Source organism: Schistocerca gregaria, chromosome 4 (assembly GCF_023897955.1).
Source record: "Schistocerca gregaria isolate iqSchGreg1 chromosome 4, iqSchGreg1.2, whole genome shotgun sequence".
NCBI lineage: Eukaryota > Metazoa > Arthropoda > Insecta > Orthoptera > Acrididae > Schistocerca > Schistocerca gregaria.
In genome coordinates, this window is record NC_064923.1 from 210004877 (window position 1) to 210014592 (window position 9716).

General features: G+C 42.8%; 1 non-coding gene across 1 annotated transcript; it reads right to left on the reverse strand.

Annotated features, from left to right (window-relative positions):
- Positions 1–9039: 9039 nt before the first annotated feature.
- On the reverse strand, positions 9040–9113 carry Trnas-cga (transfer RNA serine (anticodon CGA)). Its single transcript has one exon. It is a non-coding gene; the product is annotated as a tRNA-Ser (tRNA).
- Positions 9114–9716: the final 603 nt, after the last annotated feature.

Below are 9716 nucleotides of genomic sequence, written 5' to 3' on the forward strand. Positions count from 1 at the left end.
AATAGCGCTGAAAATGGCGTGACAGCCAGTGGTGGAAAATTTAACTCTTTTATCTGCACCAATCGTATCCTAGCTTTCTTAATATCTCCTTGCACACTTCACCAACGTTCCATGGCTACTAAAACTTCCACCTCTCTGCATGCCAAAGCCCAACTACTCCTCTTCATTATCCCCCAACATGGCAGCCAGTCTTTAAATTTTCCGTTTGGCTGGTCTATCCTGAATTTCTGCCATATGCCAGTCATAAACGGGAAATGATTTTTAAAAAAATCGTTATTACGTAGAGTCAATTCAAATAAATTGTAATGTTAAAGAAAAGTGACTGAAGCCAAAACGTGAAAAATCAGGTGAACAGATTTCAGATCGTAGTCGCATGTAGTATGATTTAATATTTAAGACTTAATTGTACAAAGCCCCCACTACAGTGCAAAAATAATCCGAAAGGGCGTTACCGAATGATAACACATTTTGATAAATAATGTCTTTTGTGTATTAAGGAATGGTAAACGTCCACATGTATAGAGTACAAATTTATCTCTTAAATAAATGCTGCTGAAACTAGACTGATAGGCAATGGTTAGCTCGCTGGACTCTCAATCGGCAGAACGATAATTCAAATCCCTCTCCGCTCGTAGCTTTTCCGTGATTCCCGTAAATCGCTTTAGGCAAATGCCACAACGGCTATTTCAACAAGATTACGACCTGTTTACGTCTCCATCTGTTCGTAATCCGAACATGTGCTCCGTTCTGATAAAACGGCTCTGTATGTGGCGTTAAACACTAATCTTCCTTTCTTTCTTCCTTCCTTCATACTGATAGATTGTGAGTTGTGAATGCCTGCGAGATTGACGGTGACGTGAAAGCTATTTGAAGCGCAGTATACCTGCTGTATCGTCGGTTCCTGTAGTTTTATACGACAAGTAGCATGTTTTCGGTGTGCACTAACCTAATGTCATGCTCTGCTGAACTCGGGCAGCTGTCACACGACGGCCGGAAAGTCATGGATCAAGAAAGTCAGCTAGAAGCAGTATTTCAACGTCAGAAGAGCCCATGAGTTAGTACCATGCCAACGCTTACTAACGGAAGAATAATTCTTATTAGGTATCAAGAGAAGTTTATAGTTACTGAGCATTTCTTGGTAGGGAGAACAAAGCGTGATCTTTAGAATGGAGAAATCGAAAAATATAGAAGGACCAGGTCTACTTGCTTTAAATCTGCATTTAAAAATGCAGATAACTAGTATCCTACGGCTAACATTACTAAGAGTCGAACTGGTTCCAGAAACTCTTGTTTGCAAAAGGTTTTGTTGTTATTGACGCGTTTTACGTGGTTGGTGCATCTTCAGATCATCTTAAAACAACGAAAGTCGCTTTAAATAAGGGGAAGCCTCAATAACGTATGCTTAACGTAAACTTTACATCTTTTGACCAGGAGGACGGCGAAGCAGAAGTGGAAATCGGTGCAATAATAGGAAGACGATTAGAAATAAGTAATACTGGTGTAAACCGGCAATGCAGCAAATCCACGTAAACATTCAATGTGTTGTTTACTTGGATTCACTGTATCGCCGGTTTATATTCCTATTATATGTTTGTGATCGCCTTTCTACCTGCTCACCGCTTTCCACGTCAGCTTGGGCTTCCTCCGAGACCCAAGTATGACGCCTGCGTGTTAAGCTTACGTCACTGAGGCTTTCCATTGTTCTACTAATGCGAATTTTGCTGCTTTAAGATAGCCTGAGGATGCACCAACTACGTGAAACGCGTATCTGGCAATAACGCCTTTTGACAAAGAGAGAGTTTTCTTTTGTTTTCGGAATAATTAATTGTTGTTGCTGGACCTCGGTCATGGAGCTGAGTGAAGAGTCACAATCAGCACATAATTAAGTTTGATGTAACAATTTGCGGGGATCTGAAAAGGAATGATGACGTAGTCAGAGTGTAGCTAGCATTACGAATTATCACCCAGCATTTAGAGTGTCGACTGGTGTGATGCGAATACATAGAAAGATAGGTCCCTTATCATTTAGCTACAAAATAGCAGGTCAGCAACTGGAAGCAGTTAATTCCATAAATTATCTGGGAGTACGCATTAGGAGTGATTTAAAATGGAATGATCATATAAAGTTGATCGTCGGTAAAGCAGATGCCAGACTGAGATTCATTGGAAGAATCCTAAGGAAATGCAATCCGACAACAAAGGAAGTAGGTTACAGTACGCTTGTTCGCCCAATGCTTGAATACTGCTCAGCAGTGTGGGATCCGCACCAGGTAGGGTTGATAGAAGAGATAGAGAAGATCCAACGGAGAGCAGCGCGCTTCGTTACAGGATCATTTAGTAATTGCGAAAGCGTTACGGAGATGGTAGATAAACTCCAGTGGAAGACTCTGCAGGAGAGACGCTCAGTAGCTCGGTACGGGCTTTTGTTGAAGTTTCGAGAACATACCTTCACCGAAGAGTCAAGCAGTATTTTGCTGCCTCCTACGTATATCTCGCGAAGAGACCATGAGGATAAAATCAGAGAGATTAGAGCCCACACAGAAGCATACCGACAATCCTTCTTTCCACGTACAATACGAGACTGGAATAGAAGGGAGAACCGATAGAGGTACTCAGGGTACCCTCCGCCACACACCGTCAGGTGGCTTGCGGAGTACGGATGTAGATGTAGATGTAGATGTAGCCTGCCGCGAGTCTCTGACGCAGGCACAGTTGAAGCTGGGCACTGGGCCGAGTGAGCCATGTACGTGACTAACGCTGCGTGAAATACTTTAAATTTAGTCTCTGTGAATCTGAAGAAGCACTATTGAACATTAATCTATCTTTCTTATACTTAGTGCGCCAGATTCTATGAATTACACAACCTTATTGTTAAAATTCCAAATCAATAACTTCCATGCCTTTGGAGTTATAAATTTTATACCTCAGACACATAATAACCGCGCTACCATTGTGAAACTCTGTTAGGAAGTGCGATGTATTCATCTAAGACCATAGGTTCACGTAATGATTTTCTGGAATTTTCTATAATTTCATTAATTACAAATTAAAAGTACTTTGGAAAATTATTAATTCATCGTATTTTGGTTGTGTGAGTTTTGGAGAGACAGACACTGATTAGAGGATAAGCGCAAAGTGAGAATGTGATATTTTCGTAAAACTATGTAAATGCGTGAGGAAGTTGTGCAATAGGGAAATTTGTGAGTTAGTACAAGTGAGTTTGGTTTTGTAAAAGGCAGCAGAAGCGGTGTGGAGTATTTAATTTATTAGTAATTTATTTTGTGGAAAGGAATCGTATTTTGTTGCTTTCAAATTATTTTTAGTTTCGGAATTACGAGATTTCTAATCTTAAATTTCTTGTGGGAATTTGATTGGCTGACGTTAGAAAAACCGAGAGCATAGAGGTGCTAGAGATGATCTGATTGGCTGTTTGACGTAGGCTTACCACAGAAAATAGGGATTTTGCATTTCCCGCGCGTTGGAGTAGGACTTTGTGCCTCAGCTCTATGAGTCGAGTTAGTCGCTTGGTAGCCCTCTTCTAGTAAACACTTATGTTACATTTGTACCAAAATGAAGAATTCCGCGCGTTTGATCGGTTCTCGTGTCGTTTACGAAAAGTTCGAGCTTTGTGAAGGGCTTATTTTAGGAGATATTGCCGTGTGAACAAATGGTTCAAATGGCTCTGAGCACTATGGGACTTAACATCAGAGGCCATCAGTTCCCTAGAACTTCGAACTACTTACACCTAAATAGCCTAAGGATATCACACACACCCATGCACGAGGCAGGATTCGAACCTGCGACCGTAGCAGTCACGCAGTTCCGGACTGAAGCGCCTAGAACCACTCGGTCACCGCGGCCAGTGCGTGTGAACACTTCTTTACTAGAAGCCCACTGAACGACTGAATGCGTTAACTCGCAAGCAGTCGTGCGTCAGTGACTGTTTAGGACGTTCAAAATACCGGAACAGACTAAGTATCTTTTTTTCAAACTAGTTTTGCAGGAATCCCGAAAGATCGATAATTTCTCTTTCATCTATCCCAATAAACTGAAGTTACATGGCCTTTCCTTTTAGGTATTTAGTCGAATTTTGGTCAACGCTGCTTTTATGAGCTAAAGTAGTATCTACTATAGCAGAGTGAATGGCCAGAGAACAAGAAACCTATCCAGTTAGGGGGACTGATTGTTTAGAGGACAGTGAGAGAACAACTCGCCCCGCCGCTACAGTCATTAAGGAGATGGTAGAGCTCGCCTCATGGGTACGATAGTGGGAAAATGCAACCTGTCCACTAAGGATACTACTTGAACGACACACGTGCAACGAGCCAAGCATATTGTTTAGTGGTGTCCCATAACAAATAGGAGCAACAGGGGCTACTGGGTGCACACAAAAAACGGCTTCACTCATCGTCGTACGTCCATATGGTTCACATGGCTCTGAGCACTATGGGACTTAAAATCTGAGGTCAGTCCCCTAGAACTTAGAACTACTTAAACCTAACTAACGTAAGTACAGCACACAAATCCAGAGGCAGGATTCGAACCTACGACCGTAGCAGCAGCACGGTTCCAGACTGAAGCGTCTAGAACCGCTCGGCCACAACGGCCGGCAAGTCCGTATGACTCACAGAAGAACTAGATTAAAAGTGAGAGAAACAAAAAGTGTCAAAATATTAACGCCAATTATTTCATTAGACCTACTTACAAAGCTTCGAGAACCAATATTAAGCGAGGAATCTAGGAATATACAGCTTCCTTTCTTGTACAGCTCACGAAAGAACCGTGAAGGTAAGATTATTCACATTACAGCTCGCCCAGAACTATTTAAGAATAATTTTTCCTGAGTTACATATGCAAATGAAAGGGAAGTAAACATTACGGTATGGTACAATGGGAAAAATCCCTTCCATGAATTTCCCAGCTGTTTCCAGCATGGATGTAGTTGCAGTTGTAGGACATTTAGAAAAACTGTAATGTCCTTTTATTCTAGCGAAGACAGAGGATACATGTAATGTTATACCAATAATTAGTGTTTCTATCTATAGACAAATGACGCACATGCAGGACAAGCAAGTGGTCCGTACTTGCGCCATGCGCTACGCTCAGCCATCAAAGTGCGTTCAAATGGACATGTGGAATTAAGTGGCAATATAGGTCGTTCACGTTACAGGAAGCAGTAGCAGCGTGTTAATTTGGTAGGTCGATCTGTCTCCGGTAAATTGGTCTGTCACTTCGTGATGCGTACGATCGCACGGTGCGCAGTGCTACTAGGGTAATGAGAGGTAGTGTACAGATGGACGGAAGCAGGTCAACAAACAGACGTGCTCTGTTACTGGAATACTATGAAATGTGACCACGGCACTGGATGGCCACAACGGTTGCTATATACGGTTCAGCTTCCTCCGCTATCTCGACTCGACGTTATAGTACTTGGAAACGCTTCAGTCACCTGGTGTTGCTTTGATTTCATCTCACTGTGTCTTCTCCATTTTTCACAGCACACAAACGCTTCAGACTGGGCTAGACAAATGACCGCCGTTACTGGTGGGTTGCTCGAGAAAACGTACATCTTTCAGCTGAATAAATTCGAAATAACTTAGCTGAAAGCGAATAACTTGGCCTCATCTGCGTTTGGTATTACGCATTGGTTTCATATGAAAATTTGCCTGAACCACTTAAGCTATCCGCGCACGCCTCCCCGACCGCTCACGATAAGAGGGAAATCCGGTTTCGAGTTAACAAATTTCATACGGATCTCGTCTTCCCTTTACAAGGGCGTACTACCTTAGAACAATAAAAAAAAAATTACCCGTAAGTAAATCTGTAATAATCTTGCCTTATGTTTCACTTTCATTATATTCACTGGCTGAGTTACCGGCTTGGTTGCCGTGGTTACACTGGTTCCCGTCAGATCACCGAAATTAAGCGCTGTCGGGCTGGGCTAATACTTGGATGAGTGAACTCAGCCGTTGTGAGGAAAACTGAGGAGACACTTGATAGGGAAGTTCTGGCTTCGGCCTCGAAATGTGACATACGGCCGGGAGAACAGTGTGCCGACCACATGCCCCTCGATATCCCACCCAGTGACGCCTATCGGCCGTTCGGTACCGTTGGGCCTTCATGGCCTGATCGGGAAAAGTTCTTTTTGAATACCCGGCGTTGCCCCCGGTATATATTTATTCCAATCTTCAATCTTCTAATAATCCATTTTTTCTTGCCCCTCTCTCTGTCCATCACATTTCGCATCCTCCCCCCCCCCCCTCTCAGTCTCTCTCCCTCTCTCTCTCTCTCTCTCTCTCTCTCTCTCTCTCTCTCTCTCTCTATCTCCCTTTCTTTCTTTCCATCAATGGTTACCCCTCTCTCTATCCAACTCCATCCATCTATCTTCTCCTCCCCATTCTCTCTCTGTCCACCTCCTTCTGTCTCTTATCTTCCGTTTCCCCTACTCCTCTCTCTGTCCATCTCCTTCCGCCTTTCCTCCTATCTGTGTTTGTCTCCTCCTTCCTCTTCCTTATCTATTATCTTCTCCCATCCGCTTCTCTCTCCATGTCATCACCGCTACCTCAACAAGAGGTTGATATTCTTACCTTCACAGCATTTCTTTCCAGATATTAAGTAGTATGTGTGCCAAGTTTGGTTGAAATTGATCCACGAATTTAGGAGGAGCATTTTACACTTAGCTTTGGCCATATGTTTAATAAATTTCACACATATTTGTAGACACAGTTCATCTGTACCTCATGAAAATTTCGCCCTGTAGTTGCGCTTCCATGCAGATCAATGTTTATGAATTCATATCTCTGCATTGCATCGTGCAATTTTGTAGGCATCTTCAGCGGCAAATGTGGATACTGTCTGCGAAATGTGTTGCGGATACAGCTATTAGTGAAGAAGTAATAAATTTACATGTCATGCATGATCCGGCAGTTTTTATTCATATCAGTGTTTATGACGTAATATCTACTGAACTACGGTTCGTGAAATGGTACAATCTTGCAGGAGCATTCAGTTGTATACAAGAATACTGTGTGCAAAATGTGTCGCGGATAGTTTGTAGCAAAGAGGTATAAAATTTAATCATCTTATATAATACTGCAGTTTTACTGCACGAACAGCGGATGTGTAGTAAGCGACAAACTTTTTCCTTTCATCATTTTGTGGAGGTTGTCAGCGAGGAAAAGTTTCGTAAAGGTTTTAAATTATTTCTAAAGTTTGGTGAATGTTACTAACCGTACTCGTTCTGAATAAAGTACGCTTATTCGTGCGTCATCTGCTACGCTTCTTTTTCACTCGCACTGCCACCCTAGTAGACGGCTGGCACTCCCACAGAGACTGATTCCAGACACTGAGTGATAAGATTAGCAAATTTTCTTGGAATCGGTACAGTGGGGTAAGAGGAGATTTGGGACATCCACTTTTATAATATGTAGCGATTCGTACCGTATTTGATGTTTCTGAATTATATTATCTTCAATGTTAACCATTTCAGCAATCAATTCACGAGCCACGAAATGTTAAAGGAATGAAAATGCCTTCGCAGCACAGAAACGCAGTTCCCAAAACTGCTGAGGTACGCCATTATTTTGTGTTGTAAAGAAACTGCCAGTGCGGAAACTGGAGAGTAATGAGAGCAAACTCGGCATCATTAGAGCCTTTTGTAAAAAATATTATATAGCAACTTCAAACACATAATGAAGCAGGTCAAGGAAATGGTTCTAGGAACAAGTAGATGGCTTCTGTGAAGTCTCTGGATAGCATTTTACCTCACAGACGGACGATGACATCTGCGCTTTGTCACTCCAAACGCTTTTCGGTGTTTACTACGTCAAACGTTACTGAAGCTTGTAGATGAAAGAACTATCGCATAGTGAGAATTTCTGTACGTACTCGAGAGTCTCAGTCACAGACAGTGGGGTCATAATAGTCGTTCTTCGCCGTTCTTTTTTTCTGCAGATATAAACTACTAACTTCTGATAGTCGAGTGTGGGGACTTTCTCATTTTCCCGGTCACCAATCGTCTTAGTGGCTCTCCTGTGCGACTTACTTCATCTTAGATGTGCACTAACACTCAATGTTCTAATATCAGTACGCCCGAAATTTTTTCTCTCTACTACTCTTTCGATTGCTGTGCTGCTTATTGAAACTGCAACGACAGGAGAGATAGAACTAAAGAAATTTTACACATTTTGGGTGTACGGTGTAGCAGAAAGAATACATGTTTCAATCTGTAGAAGATTTGAGGCATACAAGTCTGAGTGCTCAAACATTCATTGCAGCAAAAGTAGTGGTGTAATTGCACGTTAACTATATTTGAGGGGTCGATAAAACTTTTGAAACACAGTAAAAAATGAATATTCTGAACCGGTGGTTATACGTGATAAAGTTGTATTCACACATTACACATTTTACGTACAGTGTCTTATCCTAATCACAGTTCATGCCATTGCAGACAACAGGTCTTGGACTACCAATTGTATAGCTTCCTACAGCAGTGTTACACTCGTGGCCATAGGCGATCACGGATTCTGGGTGTCATCCAGAGGTATTTGCTGCCTGTTGTCGAATGTGGTCAGGGTGTAATTTAGAGACCAGACGAGCGGAAAAACAAACCAGCAGCGTTCGGATAAAGCACTAGTAGTGCGTTGCTTGACACAGTCAGGTCGTTTAAATATCTGGGCGCAACGTTGCAAAAAGATATAAAATGGAACGAGCATGTGAGGTTTATGGTAGGGTAGGTGAATGCCTGACTTCGGCTCATTATGAAAATTCTAGGGAAATGTGACACGCCTGTAAAGGAGACCGCATATAGCACGCTCGCGCAACCTATTCTGGATTACTGCTCGAGGCTTTGGGATCCGTAACAAGTCGGATTAAATAAAGACATCAAAGCAATACAGATGTGGGGTGCTAGACTTGTTACTGGTAGCTTTACGGACATGCCTCATGAAGTCAAATGGAAATTTATGGAGAGACGGCGACATTCTTTTCGAGTAACACTACTAAGAAAATTCAGGAAACTTTCTGGCAGATGAAAACTGTGTGCCCGACCGAGACTCGAACTCGGGACCTTTGCCTTTCGCGGGCAAGTGCTCTACCATCTGAGCTACCGAGCACGACTCACGCCCGGTACTCACAGCTTTACTTCTGCCAGTATATCGTCTCCTACCTTCCAAACTTTACAGAATCTCTCCTGCGAACCTTGCAGAACTAGCTCTCCTGAAAGAAAGAATACTGTGGAGACATGGCTTAGCCACTGCCTGAGGGATGTTTCCAGAATGACATTTTCACTCTGCAGCGGAGTGTGCGCTGATATACAAGGTTCGCAGGAGAGTTTCTGTAAAGTTTGGAAGCTAGCAGACGAGATACTGGCAGAAGTAAAGCTGTGAGTACCGGGCGTGTGTCGTGCTCGGTAGCTCTGATGGTAGAGCACTTGCCAGCGAAAGGCAAAAGTCCCGAGTTCTAGTCTCGGTCGGGCACACAGTTTTAGTCTGCCAGGAAGTTTCATATCAGCGCACACTCCGCTGCAGAGTGAAAATCTCATTCTGAAAATTCAGGGAACCGGCATTTGAAACTGACTGCAGAACGATTCTACTGCCGCCAACATGCAACTCGCTTAAGGATCACAAAGATGCGAGAAATTTGGGCTTATTCGGAGGCAGGCAGAGTCCTTTTTCCCTCAACCTATTAGCGAGTCGAACAGGAAAGGGAATGAATAG